Genomic DNA, 24346 nt, shown 5'->3' with positions numbered 1-24346 from the left:
CCTCAGCTTTTGATTTTGTCAATAGGTCCCGTCTATGGTCCATCCTTTTAGGACTGGTTGAGACCCTTGTTAATTTTTTGGCCTATCTCTATACGGACCTGAAAGCGCGGGTCAGGATTTGTGGTGGGGGAGAAGTTTCCAATAACATCAGTGTAGCTAGAGGGGTCAGACAGGGGTGTGTTCTGGCTCCCCTCCTATCTATCATATATATAAACAATTTACATAAATCACTGATCACATTAACTAAGGATGTTCCCAGAATTCAAGGCAAACCTCTCCCAGTGCTTTTATACACAGATGATGCGGTTTTAATTGGTTTCACACTAAATGTAATACGCACTTTAGTTCGAGGTTTCACAGATTTTATGTCCAGCCTAGATTTATGCACAAATTTTAAGAAATCTTTTATAATGCCTTGTGGGCCAAGAAAATGTCCTTTAAATTGTATCTCTGTGGGCGACCAAAAATTAACTTGTACTGCTACTTCCCCTTATCTGGGAATGGTCTTTGCTGCGAACGGTACCAGGTGGGAACACTTGGCATATTGTAAAAGTAAGTTCTCGAGGGCTTTTAACTCAATCCTCAGTCTCCTCCGCCCTAAAAGATCGGGAACAATTCCAGCCTTTTTAAAGATTTTTAAGATCCAGTGTGTGCCAATACCTACCAATGGGGCAGAGATATGGAGTGTTGCCAAATGCTCTTGCGTCCAATCAGAGGAAAATAGATTTTGTAGAAAACTCTTGGGCGCTCCAATCTCCACCCCTCTGTACATATGTCAAGGCGAACTGAAATTAGGATACATTGAAGACATCATAAGGGCCCGCCCCACACTATTTTGGCTATCCATAATGAAGAATCCCGAGGCTTCTCTCACAAGGGACATAATAGATGATAGTCTTCGCTGTGAGAAAGGGATGGATATTGCATGGCTTCCTGGGGTAGTCAAGAGTCTGGAAAGCGTTAACCTTGGTAGACTGTTTGCCAATTCGAACACAGCTGTAACAATGGACAAAAATGTTTTAAAGACAGCAGTGTTCGCACTTCATAGCGCGAAAAGACTAGAAAGGGAATTGAATAAACAAACTGTTGCAAAATTCTTACAATGATAAATGGTACTTGTAATATAAGTAGATCCAGTAGCCGTTGATGTTCTTAATTAAATGTATTATTTAAAGTTGGTAGAAAGGAAGGCCCCACCGGGAGCAGCATCCAGCTGCTCAGCCCCACTCATACAAACTGACCACACATTCAAACCATGCATACACGAACATTCTAATGACATCACACACACACAGGCTGAGCAGCAGGGAAAGAGATGACCAGAATATAACACATCTCCCTCTTTTAAAACAAAGAACACAAAAGAAAGCAAGAGAAAATAAATATAGTATACCCTGACGATGACAAGGTCAGGATTTCAAGTAAGTAGTCAACACAAATAAATGGATGACTACAAATAAAATTATGAAATAGAAATATAGCATAATATGGAAATACTTGTACAAAACATGAAAAGAGGCATAATATCACTTCGCATAAAACGAATGCAAAAGACATCTCATAACAATACAATCTGACATATTAGACCTCACATAACCATCATCTCCTATCACAAACTAAAACCCTAAATATCACAGATCATGCCAGTTGGCCAAGACTGTCACAAAAAGCAATAGACAGGGAACCAAACTAGATAAAATGACGTCCCAATAGAATAACAAAAATAGGATGCAGAAGTACCCACACGCTACCCGAAACATACTTATAATCAAACACACAGCACAAGGCGCATAACTCCCAGTGCTTGAGGTACATGACACCCCAAGTTAATGTAAAATTATAACATTTCGCACGAGGTACATGACTCCTCAGCGGCTCTCTGTAAAACTGAACACCTCTAACTGAATAGAGCACTTGTGTGGTTCAACAATATAAATCATGAATGAACAGAACTGAGGACTCTGCAGCCCCATATAATTTAACCTGAAACAGATGGAGCACCTCAATCAATGAGCACCTATGTGGCTCCGCAAAAGATACACACTAAAAATCCAAACTTGAAAAACTAATCTTCAGAAAATTCACACTAGGATTGAACACCTCAAAATATTTTGAGCACTAAAAGTGGTTCAATGCAATAGAAGAAAATGTAGCACCTACACAACTCCTCACAGTAAAAGGTTTTGTGAACTCCTCTATTAGAATAGAGCACTAAGAAAAAGTGGTTCATCAAAAACATACACCAAAATAAATTTCAACATCTACCAATAGTAGTTCCAAACGCTCCTAGTAAGAATCACTAGAATTAATTAAAATTGAGCATCTCAACTCAAATAACGCACTCCTATGGCTTAACCAATTAAAGCCAATACTACAAAGAATGAACTCCTCAAATAAATTGAGCACAAATGTGGTTCATTTCCATAAAAAAATTTAGCACTTTCACGACTTTGCATAGTAAAACATGACCACTAAAAATTCAATACATAAGTGGCTAAATTCAGTAAGCGTAAATTAACCAATTAAATTGACAGTAAAGGAGCACATTAACAAAGGTCTCAACATATAAAAAGTTCATATAGTAACAGTAAATCAAATCAGACTCTCTGAACATAACATGTAAACTAGCGTAAATATATAATCACAAGTACATATGTGATTAGCAAATAATTCAAAACAAGAAACTAAAACAATAAAAGTAGTCACCGTTGTCATGTTAAACTGTTCCACTTCTTCAGCAAGGCAGGTAAATGACATTCACAGAATTGAATCCAAAATGTCTAAATCGAATGGATATATTTTCCTGTAGTCGTGCCATAATGAAAAATGGACACTAGATGGCGCAGATGAAACAGAATTAATGTATGCAGTACGTAATGTTGGAAATTTCCGAAGAAAATAGCTCCAGTGAGCAATCTGTGGCAGTTTCAAAATCAATTTCAGTCAAAATGTCTATTAACAGTACCTTTCTCATGAAGAACACTTTGAAATTGCGCTCGATGTTATTGAGGAGACAGGAGCATAATGAAAGAACTTAAGCAGTCAGTCATTCGTAATCTCGATGCTCCTTGACCTTGCCATGACAGTTGTTGCCAATGATGCACGTACGTGCGCATAAACACTGCGTGAACTTGACCCTTCATGACGCTGATGTACGTTCATAGATGACGGCGCGTTCTACAGAATCACCAATACTGTGGCAGTATTCTGTTGCGTCATCATTCAGCATCCAGCCGGCCAAGAAACAGATCTTCAGCTAATGAGAATGACCGTTGGAAATACGGTGAGTAAAATACAGTATTTTATATATGGTAACAGAGTGCAGGGTCAAAATTTTCACTAAGCCAGCAATTAATACTCCGGGGCTCGATGTTAACCCCCGATAACAGCAATTAACATATGCAATGTTTGCCGCCTCATATAAGCTGCTGAAAGGTTCATCTTTTTTAATTTAATATGGGTTCTGATCTTTGCCTCGGATAATATAAATAGTCATTTTAAGTTGGGACTTGAACATCGTAGCTCAAAAGGCATTAAAGGCTTACACTGCTTCACTCTGACGTTCATTCTTAACTTTGAAATTTCGACAGTCTCGTTAATAAATCTGCTATTTTAAAACTCAATAAGCCACTCAAAGTCCAACGCTTGAAACATACCTATATGGATGTTTTCAGTAAGCTGTCAGATGTGACATGACACCGGTGGGGCATCAAAAGCGTTGCTTGTCTTCTTTTAAAAGCTTTACTTCTCATCTTTGTAGTTCCATGTTCCAAATGTAGTTCCTGCACACGTAGTTCCTTCTCCCTCGTCGCCATTGTTACAATGATAAATGGTACTTGTAATATAAGTAGATCCAGTAGCCGTTGATGTTCTTAATTAAATTTATTATTTAAAGTTGGTAGAAAGGAAGGCCCCACCGGGAGCAGCATCCAGCTGCTCAGCCCCACTCATACAAACTGACCACACATTCAAACCATGCATACACGAACATTCTAATGACATCACACATACACAGGCTGAGCAGCAGGGAAAGAGATGACCAGAATATAACAAAAATGTATATCCATTGCGTACACCGAGCATTGTCTACTAAGTTATATTGCACTACCCATGTCCCAATGGGAGAGAGGCCTCCTATTCCGTCAGAGAGCTGGGACAGTAAGATATTTGCTTTGTTTTCGCTATAGCTATAAAGCAAAACGTGACTCCCTGCCATGTCCATGTGATGGTCACATCGGTCAAACACGTTTACACTTTTTATTCTTTAGTAGATACTATATGAAATATGCACTAAGGTTTCTAATTCCATATTTTAAAAAATTGTCACCTATTAATTTAACAGACGCTCTTGACTGCAAATTTAAATTGGACAATGTTGAATTGATCTTGAGCATTGGCACCTTTTTGAGAGTAGCTACGGGTGCACGGAAATCTATGTGCGATCTATGAAGTCATTTGTATTGTACTATTCACAATATGCACTTTAACTAGGTTTACTGTATTTTGCTACATTATGGATTGGATATTGCTATCTATTTCATTCAAAACATCTTTATTCGATTCGTGGAATCATAAAAGAAAAAACAATTCAATATTTATAGATACATCATTTCCGTCCAATGCCATAATCCTTGAGAAAGTAAATTGCAGATTTTTGGGTATCATTACATTTGTGCAAATATGCAATTCCACGATAAGGTGCAGTTAGTAGAATCAGTGCAAATAACATGGCCATTAGGTTCTCGGTGCAATAGACAATTAAAATAGTAAAGTACAGGTGATATGTATCATAGTTGTATTCCCAAAGGTACTTGTGCCCTTTATATGTTCATCACAGTAACAATTAAAACAAGCATTTACAATGCAATGGTCTTGGCAATATTATAGGTAGAGCTATTGGTATTGCTAATTTTTTTAAATCTTTTTTGTATCCCTAAATAAATGGAATTGTCATTTCTATTGGCATTAGCTTTTTTTTCATATGTGCTACCTATTGCATTAGCAGAGAGAGAGTGAGGTAGTGAGATAGAGAGAGAGAGTGAGGTATTGAAATAGAGAGAGAGTGAGGTAGTGAGAGAGAGTGAGGTAGATAGAGAGTGAGGTAGTGAGATAGAGAGTGAGGTAGTGAAAGAGTGAGGTAGTGAGGGAGAGTGAGGTAGATAGAGAGTGAGGTAGTGAGAGACCGAGACAGTGAGGTAGTGAAAGAGTGAGGTAGTGAAGGAGTGGGATGTTGTGAGGTAGTGAGATATAAGCATAGAGTGATGTTGTGATGTAATGAGAGAGAGAGGTAGTGAAAGAGAGTGAAAGTGAGTTAGTGAGATAGAAAGAGTGAGGTAGTGAGATAGAGAGTGATTGAGGTAGTGAGTTAGAGAGAGAGAGAGTGAAGTTGTGAGCTACAGAGTGAGGTAGTGAGAGAGTTAGGTAGTGATGTTTTGAGAGAGAGAAGTTCTGAGATAGTGAGGTAGTGAGATAGATAGAGTGGAGTAGTGAGGTAGAGAGAGTTATGTAGTGAGAGAGAGGTAGATAGAGAGTGAGGTAGTGAGAGACAGAGAGTGAGGTAGTGAGGGAGAGGGATGTTCTGAGGTAGTGAGATAGAAACGGTGAGTGAGTTTGTGAAGTAGTGAGATAGAGAGAAAGTGAGGTAGTGAAAGAGAGAGTGAAAGTGACTTAGTGAGATAGAAAGAGAGAGAGTGAGGTAGAGAGAGAGTGACAGAGTGAGTTAGAGAGAGAGTGAGGTAGTGAGTTAGAGAGAGAGTGAAGTTGTGAGGTAGTAAGATAGAGAGTGAGTGAATGAGTGAGAGAGTGATGTAGTGAATTTTTGAGGGAGTGAGTCGTGATATAGTGAGGTAGTGAGAGTGAGATAGAAATAGATAGAGTGAGGTAGTGAGATAGAGAGAGAGTGGGCTAGTGAGATAGAGAGAGAGAGTAAAGTTGTGAGGTAGTGTGTTTGAGAGTGATGTGGAATGCATGCTAACAATAAGCAACAAACAAACATGCTACAAATACCTCCCACCCCGAGACCGGCACTTACCTCTCATGCTGCTGATCAGCACACAAAAGCTGTCAGGAGAAACAAGAACAATCTATCCCAGGCTCATTAGCGCTTGTTCCACTGCCCATAATGGACCTAGCATAAAAGGCAACAGTTTCCTGATACACCGCCAAACACTCCAGGCACAAGAGAAACGAGAGCAGCGACCTCATCAGCGGGAGGGGGCGGGAAAAAGGCACGGACAGCGGGAGGGGAGCACCCCTGGGAGTTGGAGGGCCCGCTTTGGCCTGTCTCTATCGAGAGAGCCTGCTGTCACTTGGGAGCAGGCCTTGGGTTAGAGGGATCCCTCAGAGGCTGCAGCGCCTTTTGTAAAGTGATCTCCTCCAAACACATTCCCAAAACCCCAAACAGGAGGTGAGGAAGGACCAGGGCACCACAGCGAACAGGCAAGGCCCAAGCTAGTTAATGGGGCTTTAAGGGGAAACAGAGGCCCGGACTGGGATTTGAAGTGCTGAAATCCGGATCACAGTTCACCGAAACAACCACTCGACTCGACTTTTAACATGCTGTCAAAAGCAGAGAGGGGCGACACTGGATCAAAAATACCAGAGAGCTTCAAAGAGCAAGCAAAAAATGGCATTCCAAAGACACCACAATTTTTTTCCATTTTATTATAAAATAAAAAGGTTATTTTCCTTCGGGATATCCAGGGCCCAGATGGATGAGTTGGTGCGTTCTGAGCTTTTAACATCCTGTGAAGGTTATTCAATAATGAGTTACATATCTTCTCATTTAAAAAGCTTTTTTTTCTCTTTATGAAATACTCCAATACTCACTAAAGCATTTTTTTGTTAAACCTTTCAATTGAAGCCTCTGTACATCCCTTCTTCCATTTGTGATGGTACACAGCCCCTGCATTTTTCTACAGTGATGCTACCCAGCCCCTGCATCTCTTTGCAGTGACGCCGTCCGCCTCTTGCATTAGAGTTTCTCTGCTGATACACCTTTTACATCTTCCCACGAAAGGTGCTCCTGCCTCAGAACTTCTCAACTGATGGCACTCGGCCTACGGTGACCGTCTCACTCCAGGTCATTGGGGACAGTGTCTCCAGCCCAGAACTTGTCACCTACAAAATCATTGATTTCAGATGTGCACTAGTTTCTAAGGAAGCAAAGCGAGACTACAGCACCAAAAATGCAGTAGGCTATCACTTAGTAGCCCGGGACTGGAAGCAGTGTCTGTATTTACCTGGGTGCAGTTGGTCATCCTAACTCGACCCTGCATCTCTGAAATGATGCTGTTGCCCCTGCAAGTGTTAGCAGTGAAGCTGCAGGACCCCCTGCACTTCTTTGCAGCTGAGCTGTGCAGCCCTTGCGCCTCTAAGCAATCATTATTGCATCCCCCCGCCAGGCCCCCTGCAATGGCCTTGCTCTGCCCTCTGCCCTCTGCTCTGTACAGTGGCAGCGTCTCCTCTCTCCCGTGTGCTGTCTTTGAGTCATTCGCAGCTGTGTGTAAGGTGTGTGCCTGCCTGTTAAAAGGGTTTTCTTATTATCTGTACCCACCCGAACTCCCAGAAAAAGAGTCAAGCGCATCTGTGGCTTTTTGACTTAACTCGCAAGGGAAGCGCTACGACTCCTTAAACGACAGAACAGGAAATAGTGTTTCTTTGAGTGTCGCGTTCTGACCCTAATGGCAGTGAGGGGGATGTGCTGATCACCAAGGGGCAATAACATTACTGTACCAATCAAAGTGCAGGGGCCGGGCAGTACCCCCGCGAGCCGAGGCTGGGCGACAGCAGATCTGTACAAAACGCCTGAAGTGCGGACACTTAATCTAAAGACTTTTTGGTCTACTAAGGGGCTTGCGTGGGCTCGAATAACGAGAAGCTGTACTGGGAGCCAAGAAAGAGCAGGCAGTGTACGGCACTTTGCATAAATAATTTTAAGTGCTAAAAAAAACATTGTTTATGGATGTGTTGTTTGCTATAAAGGCAGTTGCAAGCCTCACATTTCAAAGCATTGATTATGTGGCACCAACGGAGAGGTCGAACTCCCTTCTCTGGCCGTGCACATTTCAAAGCATTGATTGTGTGGCACCAATGGAGAGACGAACTCCCGCTCTGGCCGTGTGCGGCCTTGTTGTACCGTGATTGAGCAGCAATGACACTTTAGAGTTTAGTAGGTCAGGCGCCGATGCACTTCACAGCAGTGCGGGCTTCACTACCCTGTCCCATCCTTCGACCAATGCCCCCGGGACCTCTCTCTCGGCGGCTGAGCTCTACACAAGGCCGCATAAAAGGAAAACTAGAGCACGCTTCACAAAAAGGGTCAGTGGTGCTGTTGTCACGCGACTGTGCCCTTTTGTGAAATTAATTTTACGTGGGGGCTTAAATATCTTTTATATTTTTTTGCAAAAAATCTTTATTGGCACTTGGATCGCAATGCGCACAAAAAATCAACACAGTACTTTAGCAGAAGTCTACAGTAAGCATAAGAATATAATGAAACTTCGAGTGTTCCGATTTAAATAGCTCCTAACATGAAAAACGCCACCTCACCTGGTAGGGCTCTTCTTGTCTCCCATGCTGCAGGGCAACGGGAGGAGGAAGGAAACTGCAACCTCCACCGCGAAAATGAGTAGAGGGATAAAGAAACGAGGCTGTTCCGGGCAACAATGGCGGCCGCAAACCCACTGAAAGAAAGAGAAAAGGCCAAGCCTTCGAGCGCTGCACTGCCCCAAGCCCCCGCCCACGCCGCAAACCTATCCTTAGACGCACGGGTGCAGAACATGGCATACCATGAACTTTTTAATGAAAACAGATTACAGGCCTGTCCTCTGCTTGCTCTCCGACACCGCGCCTTGCATTGCCAACCGAAGAGAACAACCACAAACCAAAAAACGGCGGCCCCAAGCTTCCGACCATTTTCGGATTCGGGGGCGTGTATTTGTTGTTTTGAGTGACGGATGACTTCACTGGCTAAAGAACAGCAAAATGTACGCCCCTGGATCCGAAAAAGACGGAGCTTCTTTGGAGGGACGGCTCTCTCCTCCAATGGCTGGCCTCCGTTTAGGAAGCCAGCCAATGGAGGAGAGACGAAAAGAGAGGCGGGATACTCTAAGTAACAATAATTCTCCGGACTTCCGGTCTTGGCCTACGGCCAAGCCTACAGTCCCTCGACCTAAAAAGAAATAATAAGAACTACTACAAACAAAATACATTATAAAATATTAAATACTATATACAGTAAAACGTTTCGGCGATTCAGTCCTGCAATACTCAATTTATGTTCTTTTATCCGCTATTGCAGAATCCTAGATAAAATTTCAAACCCTTCTCCATTCTTATATAGTTGATAGCCAATAAAAATCTAGAAACTCAAAATACAGTAAGCTGGGTGTTATCTGTTTTTAAAATGCGTAACATATCATTATATCTTCTGTCACCCATATTCCTGCCCAACGGCACAATCCATTTTTGTCTAGGTCTCAGGTAAGTGGGGCAGAAGAACAAAACATGTGCTATATTTTCCTGCATACCCAGCTGGCACATTTTACACTCACTATCTTCCCCCCCATTTCGGCAATTTTCCCATTTGGTTGTAAAGGACTTAACACGGAGGGTCCCATACCTTAATTTCAACTACAATATTTTCGCCAATTGGGGTTCGATTTGGTCTAAAAATGCCTCAAAGCGGGGTGTTGGTTTAACCTTCAGAATATTGTTTGTGAGTAAGCCAACTCCACAATTTTGTAAATCTTTGTGCACAGTGAAGTTCCAATAGACCCTTCTGAGTTCCCTTTTTGATTCTGCGGTCAACCTTTCTGGGTGGTGCCGGAACTCACTAAGCCCCAAGGTCAAAAGCCATCTACGTATATTAGCCAGCCATGGGAAAGTAACATGGGTATCTAGTGCGATAAGTTCACTTAATGCCTGCCTGTAGATATGGAGTTCATCAGTGGCCCATAACCTAAACCAATATGACAAAGTCATCCACACAGCCCTATGCTCGATGCGTTTTAACCCCAGATCGTACATGTAGGGGATCACGGAAAAATTTTGGGGGAGGGGGACCATCGCTCTTAAAACCCTGTTTTCTCCCACGGTTAAGGTGGAGATTTGCTCTCCCATCCACAGCTCCGAGCCATAGAGAGAAGCGGTTTGGGCCCTAGATTCATATACCTCCAATGCTGAGGTGATGGACTTGGTACCAGTTGCAGGGAGCTTTTTCAAGATGGGCACTGAATTTTGCATTAAAATGGTGCCAGATTTTCTGACATGCGGGCACCATGAGAGCTTAGAATCTAGGGTCACCCCTAAGTAAACAAAAGTGTGAACCCTCTCTATCGCTACTCCATTCAGCATCATCTTTTTCTTCAAACTTTTGTGCGGCCTGATGGACATGTATTTTGTTTTTGATGGGTTTATTTCCAATCCTTTTTGTTTACAGTACACCACCAACTTATTCAGAAGATTTTGCAGTCCCATTGGGGTCTGTGAGAGGAGGAAGGTATCATCCGCAAATGTCAAAGCACATACATGAGAGCCACCTAACTTTGGGGAATCGTGGTTTGTGTCCAATAGGAAATCCACCATATCATTAACATAGAGGAGAAACAGGGTAGGCGCCAGGACACAGCCCTGGCGGCCCCTCTCCTCACCGGTATCTCCTCTGTTAACTCCCCGCCCATACCCCAGCGCACTTTTGCAAAATTATCTTCATGTAATTTTATGAGTTGCACCAGTAAGTTTTTTGGGACCCCTTGATTTAGCAGATTTATCCACAGCAGATCTCTTGGAATTGAAACGAAAGCGGCCTTTAGGTCAATAAAGGCCTTATACAAGTTGCCGGATCTTAGTTTAGTATACTTCCAGGCAATGGTTAGCAGCCTAAACACCTGATCTATGGTGCTGATTGTTTTTCTGAACCCTGCCTGGCATGGGGATAATATGTTGTTGTCAACTAGCCAGTTGTTTAGCCTGTCCAATATCAGCTTTGAATAGACCTTTTGGGTAATGTCTATCAAGCTGATAGGTCTATAATTAGCAGGATCGTCCCTACTGCCCTTTTTGTATATAGGGACGGTCTCCGCGCCCTTACATGATATAGGGATAGGCTGCCCTCTGCTAATTGCATTGCACAGTAAGTTGATATACGGTGCCCATACCTCTGGGTCATGTCTAAAGAGGTCTCCCAGGATGGTATCTGGGGCTGGCGCTTTGGTCGGCTTAATGGCGGCTATAGCCTACTTAGTATCTAAGATACTAAAATACAGTGGTTCAAACTCCTTGGACATTGTCAGCTCTTTATTTATGCATAAGTTCTCGCTTGAAGGGGAACCCAGACATGCATATAAATGTGACCGCTCAGCCCTCCACAGGGCTTGGTCGCCCCACTCACTGCTGCCGCTCCTGCCTGCCTTTGCCGCCTCCTGCCTGCAGATTCCTTTGCTCGCTGCCCGCTGCTCCTGGGAATTTCCCGCTGCTCCTGTGAATTTCCCGCTGCCCCCTGCTTCTTGGAATTTCCCGCCGCTGCCTCCCTGCGGCCCCGCCCCCCTGTGATTCCATTCGCCGCCCCGCTCCCGCCACCCAGCTGCTCCTCCCTCCCGGCTTCTTACTTATGACGCCCCCAGAACGACCGCGCAGTGGACGAGCGCAGCGGGAGCGCCGATTGAGCACCGAAGGTAAGCCAAAGGTAAGCCCGTCTGCGCCCGTCCGTGCCTGGCCCGCGCCCAGCGCCAGGACCCCTGGCCCTCCCCGCCGAGGCAAGACGACCCAACTGACCTACGACGCCGCCACTCTCAACGCACTCAATGCCGGCCGGACCCTCGCCTGCTGCCGAACCACCATGAGACGCACCCACGAACCCTTCACCTGCTGCACCTGCAAGTTCACCTGCCTCCGAACCTGCCCCGCACCCGCCAAGAAAAACACCAGCAGCAACCACCTCAAGTGCATCCTGATCAACACCCGCTCCGTCCACAGACACGCCGTGGAACTCTGGAACCTCCTCGACGCTACATCACCGGACGTCGCCTTCCTCACGGAAACCTGGATGAACGCCTCCTCTGCACCCGACATCGCCATCCCGGACGGGTACAAGATCATCAGGAGGGACCGCATCAACCAGACCGGAGGTGGCATCGCCATCGTCCACAGGAACACCATCCGCATCACGACCGACGCCAACGACTCCTTCGCCGCAGCCGAACATCTCCACTTCCAGATATACACCGACCCAAAGACGACCCTCAAAGGCACCCTCGTCTACAGACCCCCGGGACCATGCACACAATTCAGCGAAGACATCACAGACTTCATCAGCCCGCACGCCCTCCCCTCCACTGACTACATCCTCCTCGGGGACCTCAACTTCCACCTGGAGAACAACAAGGACCGCAACACCACCGCCCTGCTGGAAAACCTCGCCAACCTCGGACTCAAGCAACCTGTCAACACCCCCACCCACTATGCCGGCCACACGCTTGATCCCGTCTTCTCTTCCAGCAAGTACATCACCTTCAGCCACGCCATCGGACTTCACTGGACCGACCACAGCTGCGTCCACTTCAGCTTCAAAAGATCCACGACCCACCACCGCCCGCAACAGGTACCTCACAGGAATTGGAGCAAGATCACCGCAGACCAGCTCACCACCTCCCTCAGCCAGAGCCCACCCGCCAACACAACGGACCCCAACGAAGCAGCCCGCAACTTCACACAGTGGCTGACCGCCTGCACCGACGACCTCGCGCCACTAAAGAACCCTCCCAGCAGACCCAGAAGCAAGAAGGCATCCTGGTTCACCGACGACCTCAAGGACTCCAAGAAGACCTGCCGCACCCTCGAGAAAGCCTGGCTCCTCGACTGGACCACCGACAACATGATCGCCCTCAAACACGCTACCCGCAAGCACCACCAGCTCATCCGCACCACCAAGAAGAATTCACTGAAGGAACGACTGGACAACAACGCCCACGACAGCAAAGAGCTCTTCACTATCGTCAAGGAGTTCTCCAACCCCAGCCCCGGCACCCGCGACATCACTCCGTCACAAGACCTCTGCGACTCCCTCGCCTCGTTCTTCCACCGCAAGATCGCCGACATCCACAACAGCTTCGGCGCCCCACCCACGCACCCAACCGTCGAACCAACGCCCCCCACCGCCACCCTTCGCACCTGGACCACGGTGACCACCGAAGACACAGCCCGCACGATGAACACCATCCACTCCGGATCACCGACCGACCCCTGCCACCACCACGTCTTCAACAGGCCGACTCCACCATCGCACCCCAACTCCGGAACATCATCAACGCCTCCTTCAACACCGCCACCTTCCCGGAGAGCTGGAAGCACGCCGAGATCAGCGCCCTCCTGAAGAAACCTACAGCGGACCCCACCGATCTCAAAAACTTCCGCCCCATCTCGCTCCTTCCTTTTCCTGCTAAAGTCATCGAGAAGATCGTCAACAGACAGCTGACCGCCTTCCTCGAGACAAACGGATCCCTCGACCCCTCGCAGTCTGGCTTCAGAGCCAACCACAGCACCGAGACCGCCCTCATCGCAGCCACCGACGACATCCGGACCCTGCTCGACAAGGGGGAAACAGTGGCCCTCATCCTCCTGGACCTCTCCGCTGCGTTCGACACGGTCTGCCACCGCACCCTAGTCCAGCGCCTCAGCAACATCGGTATCCAAGAGAAGGCACTGGAGTGGATCATCTCGTTCCTCGCCGGAAGAACACAAAGAGTCCGCCTCCCCCCGTTTCGCTCCGAGGCCACCGAAGTCATCTGCGGCGTCCCGCAAGGATCTTCACTCAGCCCCACCCTCTTCAACATCTACATGAAACCTCTCGCAGCCATCGCACGCCAGCACAACCTCAACATCATCTCTTACGCCGACGACACCCAGCTGATCCTCTCCCTCACCAGAGACCCCGACACCGCCAGAACCTGCCTACACGAAGGGATGAAAGACGTCGCCGAGTGGATGAAGGACAGCCGCCTGAAACTGAACTCGGACAAGACGGAAGTCCTCATCCTGGGATCTTCGCCCTCCGCCTGGGACGACTTCTGGTGGCCCCCAGCCCTGGGCACCGCACCCAAGCCAACCGACCACGCACGCAACCTGGGCTTCATCCTGGACCCCTCCCTCTCGATGACCAGACAAGTCAACGCCGTCTCCTCATCGTGCTTCAACACCCTGCGTATGCTTCGCAAGATCTTCCGCTGGATCCCGACCGAGACCAGGAAGACTGTCACCCAGGCACTCGTCACCAGCCGACTGGACTAAGGAAACGCCCTCTACGCCGGAACCACAGCCAAGCTACAGAAAAGACTCCAGCGCATCCAGAACGCCTCCGCCCAACGCATCCTGGATGTCCCCCGACGCAGCCACATCTCCAGCCACCTGAGGAACCTGCACTGGCTCCCCGTCGACAAGAGGATCACGTTCCGGCTCCTCACCCACGCACACAAGTCTCTCCACGACCTGGGCCCCAAGTACCTCAACGACCGCCTGACCTTCTACACGCCCACCCGCCAGCTACGGTCCACCAGCCTCGCCCTCGCAGCCGTACCACGCATTCGAAGAGCCACCGCCGGAGGAAGATCCTTCTCTTACCTGGCTGCCAAGACTTGGAACTCCCTCCCTATCCACCTTTGGCTGACCCAGGACCATCTTGCCTTCAGGAAACAACTCAAGACCTGGCTGTTCGAGCAGTAGAATACCCCTCCCCCCAAGCGCCTTGAGACCCTCCCGGGTGAGTAGTGCGCTATACAAATGACATGATTGATTGATTGAAAGTGTCTGAACCATGTTTTAGGGTCTAGATGGTAGTCCTGGGCTGGCTTGCTCGACTTATTGCCGTTTGCAACAATCCGCAAAAAAAGTGATTGATCTCCTGCCCTTGCTGCGGCTAGCAAGTCTTCCCAACCAGAGTCCTCCCAATTTCTACGTTCTTGTACAGTCTGTGCTTGCTGTGCTTGAGATTGTGTTCCTTTTGCCTGCGTTGTTTTGATTCTATGGCCTGCTATTTGAATTTTTCCCATCCTGTAACAGTTCTCTCATGTAATGTAACTGGTTCTATTGTACGGTGCTGTGACACCTTCGGGTAAGGTCCCCGCTTTATAAGAATGCATTAAATAAATGACCTCACCTGGGGTTTCATGTGGGTGCTGTGCTCTCTGTTGTGGGTCGGGTTCAAAGAGGACCTGTGGATGAACAACTGCGCATGTGCTGGGGACAGATACTGCTTCCCACAGCGCGGGCAAGAGGCATTGGGTTAACAGCGCGGGCAAGAGGCATTGGGTTAAGTGCGCACGCGCTGCGGACAGACACTGCCTCCCGCCGCGAAACGCGGGTTTTATGTCAAAGGCCCGGAGGCCAACATTATGCATATCCCTTTTATTCCTGCCCAAACACAGCAGCAACAACACTATAGAACTTAGAATATTACCAAAACATTCCAGAACTTAGAACATGTATAATACTCCAAGTAAAGCAGCCATCTTCCTCTTTTGTTGCTGCTCGAACATAAGATAAGTACTCTTTAGAAATGCTGTTTATAAATTCGATTTAGATTAATATTTATACCCAGTGATAAATAAGGGTTTTGAATAAGATGATTTGAGTCAGGATTTAAAGGAAATGTGTTATTAAAGAGTTATTTTATTTTATACAAAGGATTATTTGAAAAAAAGGAAGGAAAAACGGATGTAAATCTTAAAAATATTTAGAATAATACAATGGTTTGATTAACAATTTAAACGTGTGTTTTTTCTGAACATAAGAATATAAGTTTACCGTTTATTTGGTTCAGATGTTGACGGTTGATAAGCGCGTGGGTCCTCGAGCTCATATATGGAACGCGTCGCATGACGGGAGGCGCGCTCGAGCGCATCAGAAGAAATGTTGATGCAAAAGTTCTGACGCGATTAAAGACTCGCGCTGAAACTTAGGAAGTGTGTACTGTGGGGACCGCCGTACCTACGTTACGTGAGGCGGCCATTTTGTGTGTTTGGGAAACGTCAGGTTTTTAGAATGGGAAAATGTTCGGCCATGATTTGGGGTGTTTTAATCGTCTGACTGATTATTGTCAGTTTCAGTCAGACGAAGTTCGTCGGTTCAAGTGGAGTGTGTCGCGTTGAGGTAGAAGTGTATTGGAGTTAAATTTGTGAACATTTTTTGAATATTGGTTAGGAATTCTTAAGGAAGATATAATTTATAATGGAGAAAGAGGAGTTAGGTTTCGAGGAAAGAATGAAAGGATACATGGAAAAGATGTTTGGCGAATTTAGTGCTTCCTTGGAAGAGAGGATAGAAAGCACTATTGGGAAGAGAAGTAAAGAGGGAGAGAAAAGCCAAAGGTCAGGAGAAGAGGATGGTTTTTATACCTCTGAGGAAGTGCAAGTAGTGGCAGGTACTTCTGGTGATGCATCTAAGAGAAAGGAGAAAAGAAAAAATGTGATTAAAGGAAAGACATCTAAGGAGAAGGAGAATAGAGAGCAAAAGGAAAAGGCTATAAAGGCCAAAGTGAGTGCTATAAAGGCACAAAGAAAAGGTCATAGCTCTGTGGCTTGCGATAATAGCTCTACTAGTGGGGATGTGGAGCTCACTTGTAGCTCAAGTTTGGAGGACTCGGATGTAGAAGAAATAAAGGTTAAAAGGAGGAAGTTAGAAGACCAGATTAAGTTGGAATATGAGGATTTTGTTGACCCTCAAGGGGATCAAATGTTTGATCCTTTACTAATACAACATCCATTGTCACCTCAGTGGTCCCCAGTAGAGCATGTTGCTAAATATATTCGTTATTGGATAAGAAAAGAGATGCCAAAAGAGATAAGGACTCGACTGAGGTCTGAGTGCCCGAGACCATCCCTAAATAGTAAAGTGGCATTCACTCCAGAATTGGACCAAAAGATGCTGACATTTATTAATAACAAAGGGGGAAGAGACCCTAGAAGAGGCTTGGACAAAGGCCTGAAAAGTTGTCAGGATCGAATGCTAGATATTCTGGGTCCTTTGACAAATATTTTTGATTTGTGCGAAGAAGCACATAGTAACAATACTGGTGTTGACGTAAGTGAAATGCGTCAGTGGATACAACGTGCAATTTGTTTGCTAGGGAATGCCAATACAGCTCTCTGTCAGGAGAGGAGAAAGAGTATCTTATTCAAGATCGATCCAAAACTTGCAGATTTGGCTGGCAAGGAGTTGGGTGAACAGAGCAATGGACTGCTGTTCGGTGACGATTTTGTCAAAGATATGGCAAAGTACGTAGGAACATTTAATTCTTTGCAGAAGGCTCAAAAAGATATGAGACGTGTTTTTGGTTCGGCCGGGAGGACAAGGGGTCGGTTCCCCGGCCGAGGTTTCGGATTTACCAGAGGATTTTATGGTAGAGGAAACAGACCCTTTGGATCAGGTTACGGATATGGATTTGGCTATGGAAGTGGAGGAGGATATGGATTTACAAGGTCCGATCAAGGAAGTTTCTTCCCGCAGAGACAGAGGGGGAGAGGAAGAGGTCCAAGGTCGGATAGGAGACCGAGAGGACTTTCAGGTAAGTCTCTTACAAGACCCTTTATTTATGGAAGTAAAATTGGGCGGCAGACTAGCCCAGTTTGTTTCCAGATGGCAGGAAATAACACAGGATCCATGGGTTTTAGAAACTGTGTTTGGTTACAGAATAGACTTCATCAGTACCCCGGTTCAAACGAGGGTTCCAAAGATATTAAGGTTTTCAGTGGAAATGGAAAGGTTGGTAACAAAAGAAGTATTAGAGTTGGAAAGAAAGGGTGCAATAGAGCTTGCAGAGGAAGTACCGGGTTGCTTTATAAGCAACTTATTTCTTGTAGAGAAGAAAGACAAGAAGATGAGACCAGTAATCAATTTGAAGGAATTGAACGATTGGGTTGTTTACAACCATTTCAAAATGGAGGGGATTCATATGCTAAGGGATCTGTTGAGAAAGGGGGATTGGTTAACGAGACTGGATTTAAAGGATGCTCACTTAACAATTCCTATGTGCCAGAATCAAAGGGATTTCCTTCAGTTCAGGTGGTTGGGAAGGCGCTGGAGGTTCAAGAGTCTCCCTTTCGGTTTGACATCAGCTCCGTGGTGCTTCACCAAGGTGATGAGACCGATTGCGGCTTGGTTGAGGTCCAGAGGTGTTCGTCTGATAGTCTATTTGGACGATATCTTGATAATGGCAGAGGACAGGAAATTGGCAAAGGATCATACGGAATTTGCAGTGAGAGTAATAGAGGATTTGGGGTTTGTAGTGAACAAAGAGAAGTGGTGTGTGGATCCAAAACAGGAGATGACCTTTTTAGGTTTTCAGATACGGACGTTGGATTGTATGTTGAGGTTGCCAATGGAGAAGGTGAGGAAGATCAGGAAGGAAGTGAGGAGAGTAAAGTCGGCGGACTGGATTACTTTGAGGCAGTTAGCGCGACTGTTGGGTCTTCTATCTTCTTCAATTCAGGCGATATTCCCTGCTCCCCTGCATTATCGTGCGTTACAGAGGTTGAAAGCAAGGTATTTGAGGAAGGATACGAGGTATTCTCAGAAGCTTGTGATAGATCAGGAATCTCAGGAGGAGTTGGAATGGTGGTTGATGAGTCTGGATGCTTGGAACGGTCGAGCAATATTTGGGTCAATGCCAGAAGTGGAGATAGAGTCGGATGCGAGTTTGAGCGGATGGGGAGCGAGATGTGGAGAGACATCAACAGGGGGACAATGGTCGAAAGAAGAAGGATTAATGCACATAAATTGTTTGGAATTGCTGGCGGGTTCCTTCACAATAAAAAGTTTTGTGAAGGACAGAGTCAAATGTTGTGTACTTCTGAAGATGGACAATTTGTCGGCGGTTCAGTATGTAAACAAGATGGGTGGTCCTCGGTCAAAAGGATTAGCGGAACTTGCAAAGGAATTTTGGAAATTTTGTCTGGAGAGAGAGATTGTAGTTCAGGCTCAGTACATACCAGGGTTGAGCAACGTAGAAGCGGATTGGTATTCAAGATACCTGAGGGATGCGAGTTGTTGGAGGTTGAAGAAAGAAGTGTTTTTGAGTCTGGAGAGAATGTGGGGACCTTTGAGTGTGGATCTATTTGCAGACAGGTTGAACACTCAGTTGAAAGAGTTTTTCAGTTGGAGGCCGGATCCAGAGGCAAAGGGAGTAGATGCTTTTCTACAGACTTGGAAGGAAGGAAGGTGTTATGCGTTTCCCCCATTTTCTATGATTCAGAGAGTTTTGAACAAGGTCAGAAGGGAGGAGTCAGAGTTGGTTCTGATAACTCCTTTTTGGAAAGCTCAGGTGTGGTTCCCGGATGCGATGGATTTGTTGGTGGAGAACCCGATAATTCTCCCAGATTGCAGGGACATATTGATGGATGTTCAGGGGAACTTTCACGACCTGGTGGTCACAGGACAACTGAAGCTGATGGCTTGGTTGATTTCAGGAGAGTTTGGCAAGTGCAAGGTTTATCAAAAGAGGCTGAGGAGCTTGTCTCAAAGTCATGGTCTAAAGGGACATCTAGGGTGTATGAGTCGGCGTGGAGAAAGTGGAATGGTTGGTGTGTTGAGAGGGGTTTGGATCCCATTTCAGCACCTGTGGTAGAGGTAGCAAATTATTTGTCAGGTCTTTTTTGTAGTGGTTTGGCGTATAATTCAGTTAATCTAAGTAGATCTGCTATTTCAGCAGGGCATGGTCTGGTGGATGGAGTTCCAGTTGGACAACATGTTCTGGTCAGGAGGTTGGTTAAAAGTGTTAGGGTGGTTATTCCACCGAAGGCTAAGTATGATTCACTTTGGGACGTCACTTTGGTGTTGAGGGAGCTTGAAAGTTGGGGGTCAAATTCAGGGTTGGATTTGAAATTCTTGACTTGGAAGATAACAATGCTGTTGTGTCTGATTTCGTTTAGGAGGGTGTCAGATATTAGGGCTTTGGATGTTAATTCTAGATTTTATCAACCAGAGGGAGTGTGTTTTGAGGTTAAAAGAAGGCCGAAAACGATGTCAAAAACAATTTTTTATCCTCTTTTAGAGGGAGAGAGTGTTTTGTGTGTGGTTAGGTGCCTGAAGGAGTATGAAAAAAAAAGGACTTCTGCTTTGAGGAAAACAGATTGTAAGCAGTTATTGATTTCTTATGTTAATCCGTATAAGGCTGTGTCTACTCCTACTTTGGCGAGATGGGTGAGGAATGTGATGGTCAAGGCAGGGGTGGATACTACTGTTTTCGGGTCCCATTCGGTAAGAGGAGCTATGGCTAGTAAGGCCTTTGTTAAAGGTTTTAGTTTGGGCGAGATTTTGAAGGCAGCGGATTGGTCAAATGATTCGACTTTTCGCAAGTTTTACTTTAAGTCTGTGGAAAATGTTTTGAGTAAGGTTTTGGAAGAACTTTGAACATGCATAATGTTGGCCTCCGGGCCTTTGACATAAAATGCAGATTTTCCACAGTTTTAATGTAAAGAAAATCATGATTTTATTAAAAAAGGCACGGAGGCTAATATTATCCCTCCGCTATGCCCGCCCTGTATTTAATTATTGTTTGGTTTATTTTGAAGGATGAAGCAGAAGAAGTGGATGAAGAGGATGTTCCATGAGGAGAAGAAGTCGAAGATGAGTTTTAAGAAGTTTGGAGTCGGTGGAATTTATTTATGGACTTGTTATTTATTGTTTTTTACACATTCGCAGTCACAAAAGAGGAAGATGGCTGCTTTACTTGGAGTATTATACATGTTCTAAGTTCTGGAATGTTTTGGTAATATTCTAAGTTCTATAGTGTTGTTGCTGCTGTGTTTGGGCAGGAATAAAAGGGATATGCATAATATTAGCCTCCGTGCCTTTTTTAATAAAATCATGATTTTCTTTACATTAAAACTGTGGAAAATCTGCATTAAAGAGGGCCTGGTGGATACAACTGCGCATGTGCGGAGGACAGACACTGATGTTTCTACAATCCAATTACAGAAGTCGATGCAAGAACGATTTCTTTATTTAATTCGCAGCACAGGCCCCGACAGCACGGAGCGCAGTAAAGGGCCACAGCTCAGAGCCAGCACAGGTGGGACGGGGTCCCTGCAGAGACACAAAGAAGCACAAGAATTCCAGTGTCCGCGCGGGGACACAATGAATGAGATACAACCGCCTCCCGCCGCGGAGCACGAGGCGCCTCGCCCCACAGCATAGAGTGAGATGTATTTCAGTGCAAAGCTCGGTTCGGCTCCTGGGGGGGGGGGGTGTCTCTCCTCTGCGCAGGCGCAGCGAGGCTGAGCGTTCTCTGTCCAGGGCACTCTACAATCTGTTCCCCGTGCAAGGTCCTAACTCGGCGATAGGACGTAGTGTCTTTGCTCCGCACCTGCGCAGCTATGACGCGCGGTCCTGCGCGTGCGCAGCAGCGAGACGGTTGTTTTGTTTTGTTGAGCTGCTCGCGCGTCACTCGGAGGGGAATAACACACCGGGCCCCACTCCTCACAGGCAGCCGGGCCCCCGGGGCTCCAGCAGAGGTGAGGGAGGCCTCTGACCCCAGTGTAATGAGGTAGGCAGGCCCCAATGACTACTCTGAGACCTTGCTGTGGTTAACTCTTATTTATTGGTTATATCTCTAACAATCCCCAAAGAGCGCCGAGCCTCCGCTCCAGCGCCCGCTCTTCCCGCTGTGGTTTTCGCGCTCTCCGCGTTAAGCCATGCCCCCAACACCCGCAGCCAATCCTGGCCGCCTGCACGTCACGTCCGCCGACGTGCCGTGCAACATCTAGAGCGTCTCTACATATCTCCCTTTTTTCACACAAACATTTTCAACTTACAGTCCGTCGCTCAAATCATAGTCTCTGAATCTCGTTGGCCTCACCACAGCTCTACCACTCCGTGTCCGTCTCGCAGGGGTGGTGTTGTTCTCTTCTTCGCCTTGTCTGTCTCTGTTATCTCCATTCTCCTCGACTCTTATCTCCTGCTCGCTGTTCCTTGCTTCTCCTTGTCTTTGCTCTCCTTCTTTCAATGTGATCTCGTTCTCCTGATGTTCTCGCTCCTCACTCTCGCATTCTTCTGATTCTCCCCCTGCCCTTTCACAGTCCCAAACAAGGATCTTATTACATCTGGCCATGCGGTCTTGTGACCAAATGTTGCCGTCACTCAGCCTGGCCGCTCTTCCCTTAATTTCCTTCACCTGCAGGGGCTTGCTGTATTTGCTCTCTCCTTTTCTTTGCAGAGTGGGCAGCTTCACTCTCACCCATTCTCCTTCTTTGAGTTCTGTGTCTCGCACGTTCCTCCGGGCATTATAATGTCTTGTGTATACTGCCTTGGCTTTCTCAATGTTAGCCCGCACCACAGCAGGGGACCATTCACTTACTACTGTCTTTTCCTTCCACACCCTGTTGTCCTGAGTGAACGGTTCTCGGCCGCGCAGCAGCTGGAAGGGGCTGTATCCTGTACTTGTGGGAGTGATCCTGTACGCCCACAACATGTGCCATATGTCCTTCTCCCAGTCTTTGTTGTCCGAGATGGCTGCTTGGATCGACCCCATCACCACCCTATTGAAGCGTTCGACTTGACCGTTCCCTGCTGGGTGGTATATCGATGTGTGCTTCGCTTGGATGCCGTTCCTTCCTAGGAAGTTGTCCCACTTTTCCGATCGGAACTGGGGCCCATTATCACTGAGGATAGACTTGGGTATGCCTTCCCGCACAAAAGTGTCAGCCAAGAATTTCACTATGGTATCCGTGTCCATGGCTTCCTCTATCTTGATCTCTGGCCATTTCGAGAATCTGTCCACAAGAACACACACGTACTTCTGGACCCCTTGGGTGTCTAGGACGGGGCCTAAGATGTCGACAGACAACTCTTCCCAGGGGTTCTTTGGTGTTTCGAATGCACCTAATGCTGGGCGCAGAGGTTTGAGTGTCTTGTCTGCGCCTTGGCACCTCACGCACTCTCTTACATGTCGTTCCGCTCTTATGTCCATTCCCGGCCACCAATAGTTCTGCTTGGACCTCAGTTTGAGTTTCCCTATGCCCAGGTGCCCTTCGTGCAACATGTCCAGCAGTCGGGGTATGATGTTCGTTGGAGGGACAACTTTCTCTCCTCTATATACAAATGTTCCTTGATTGTCCAGGGAGAGTTCCTCCCTCACTTCAAAGTAGGGGTTGAGTTCCTTCCGGACCCGTCTCTTATCCGGCCATCCTTGAGTGATGTAGGTTTTCACCTCTTCTAACGTCTGGTCCTCTGCATACGCCTGTGTCCATTCCTGAAGGCTGATAACCTTTTCATGATCCTCCATTAGTGCCACCCATTCTTCTGTGCATGACTTGTCCTCTTCACTAGGTTCCATAGCCGCCGCTCGGCTCAGGTAGTCTGCTACCTTGTTTTTGCTGCCTGGTATGTGTTCCACATCATACCTAAACTCTAGGAGCTTTAGCGACATCTTCGATATCCGGGGTGTCGCCTCTGCATGGCCACTCGATGTCAGCACTCTCAGTAGAGGTTTGTGGTCAGTCCGTAGTTGAAATCTGGTGCCCCACAGGAATTGTCGGAAGCGCGTGGTGGCCCATACCACCGCCAGCATCTCCTTTTCTATCACACTGTACTTCCTTTCTGTCTCACTCAGTGTGCGCGAGGCGAAGCAGATCGTCTCCAGCTGACCTTGCCCTCGGTCTTGCATGAGGACTGCCCCCAGTCCCTTGTCGCTGGCGTCTGTTGTGAGGACGGTTTTGCCTTGAGGGTCGAACCCTTGAAGGGGTATGGCTCCTGCCACTTCCTTTTTGATGATCTCGAATTCCCTTTGTGTGTCCTCTGACCACTTGAATTCCGTATTCTCTTTCGTTAGCTGTCTCATATGATGAGTCTTAGAGGCAAAGTGCTGCACAAATTTTCCATAATACTCTGCCATCCCCAGGAATGACCTGACCTCTTCCTTGGTGGAGGGGGGTGGTGCCTCGCAAATCGCCCTGACGTTGTCTGCTTTGGGGGTTACGCCTTGTGCCCCTATCTCATGCCCCAGGTAGGTTACCGAGTCCATCCCTATTTTGCATTTGGACCATTCAGCCGTGAGTCCTTTTCCTTCTAGGATCTTCAAGACTTCTGCCAACTTCCTGTCGTGGTCTGGTATGTCTCTGCCCATCACCAGGATGTTATCTTGGAAGTATTGGACTTCCTTGATGTCCTTGAATAATTGGTGCATCATCTTCTGGAACACCGCCGCTGCAGAAGCTAAACCGAATGGCATCCTGCGGAATTGATAGCACCCAAACGGGGTGATGAAAGATGTTAGTTTGCGGCTGTCCGGATGCAGAGCAATTTGATGATATGCAGAGGTCAAGTCTATTGTTGAGTGCCACTTAATCCCCCTGGTGCT

At 46.7% G+C, this 24346-nt stretch overlaps 1 protein-coding gene and 1 long non-coding RNA gene across 8 annotated transcripts in view; one reads left to right on the top strand and one right to left on the bottom strand.

Annotated features, from left to right (window-relative positions):
• The window catches only part of LOC144828059 (uncharacterized), a 51903-nt gene extending 48823 nt beyond the window's left edge, over positions 1-3080 (bottom strand). For 3 of the 4 annotated variants that reach the window (XR_013610397.1, XR_013610400.1, XR_013610402.1), the window contains exon 1: positions 2707-2832. This is a non-coding gene — a long non-coding RNA (uncharacterized LOC144828059). Of the gene's footprint in view, positions 1-2706; positions 2833-2965 lie in introns of those variants that run through there. The other variant, XR_013610403.1, reaches the window with a different exon arrangement.
• LOC144827674 (uncharacterized) overlaps positions 1162-24346 on the top strand; it is a 171917-nt gene continuing 148732 nt past the window's right edge. For 2 of the 4 annotated variants that reach the window (XM_078686077.1, XM_078685967.1), the window contains exon 1: positions 21424-21503. The gene's annotated coding sequence lies outside the window, so the exon portion shown is untranslated. Of the gene's footprint in view, positions 3284-21423; positions 21504-24346 lie in introns of those variants that run through there. The other 2 variants (XM_078685920.1, XM_078686124.1) reach the window with 2 other exon arrangements.

This window comes from Lissotriton helveticus, chromosome 1_1 (assembly GCF_964261635.1).
Source record: "Lissotriton helveticus chromosome 1_1, aLisHel1.1, whole genome shotgun sequence".
Taxonomy (NCBI): domain Eukaryota; kingdom Metazoa; phylum Chordata; class Amphibia; order Caudata; family Salamandridae; genus Lissotriton; species Lissotriton helveticus.
This window is presented reverse-complemented; position numbering and strand designations above follow the sequence as displayed.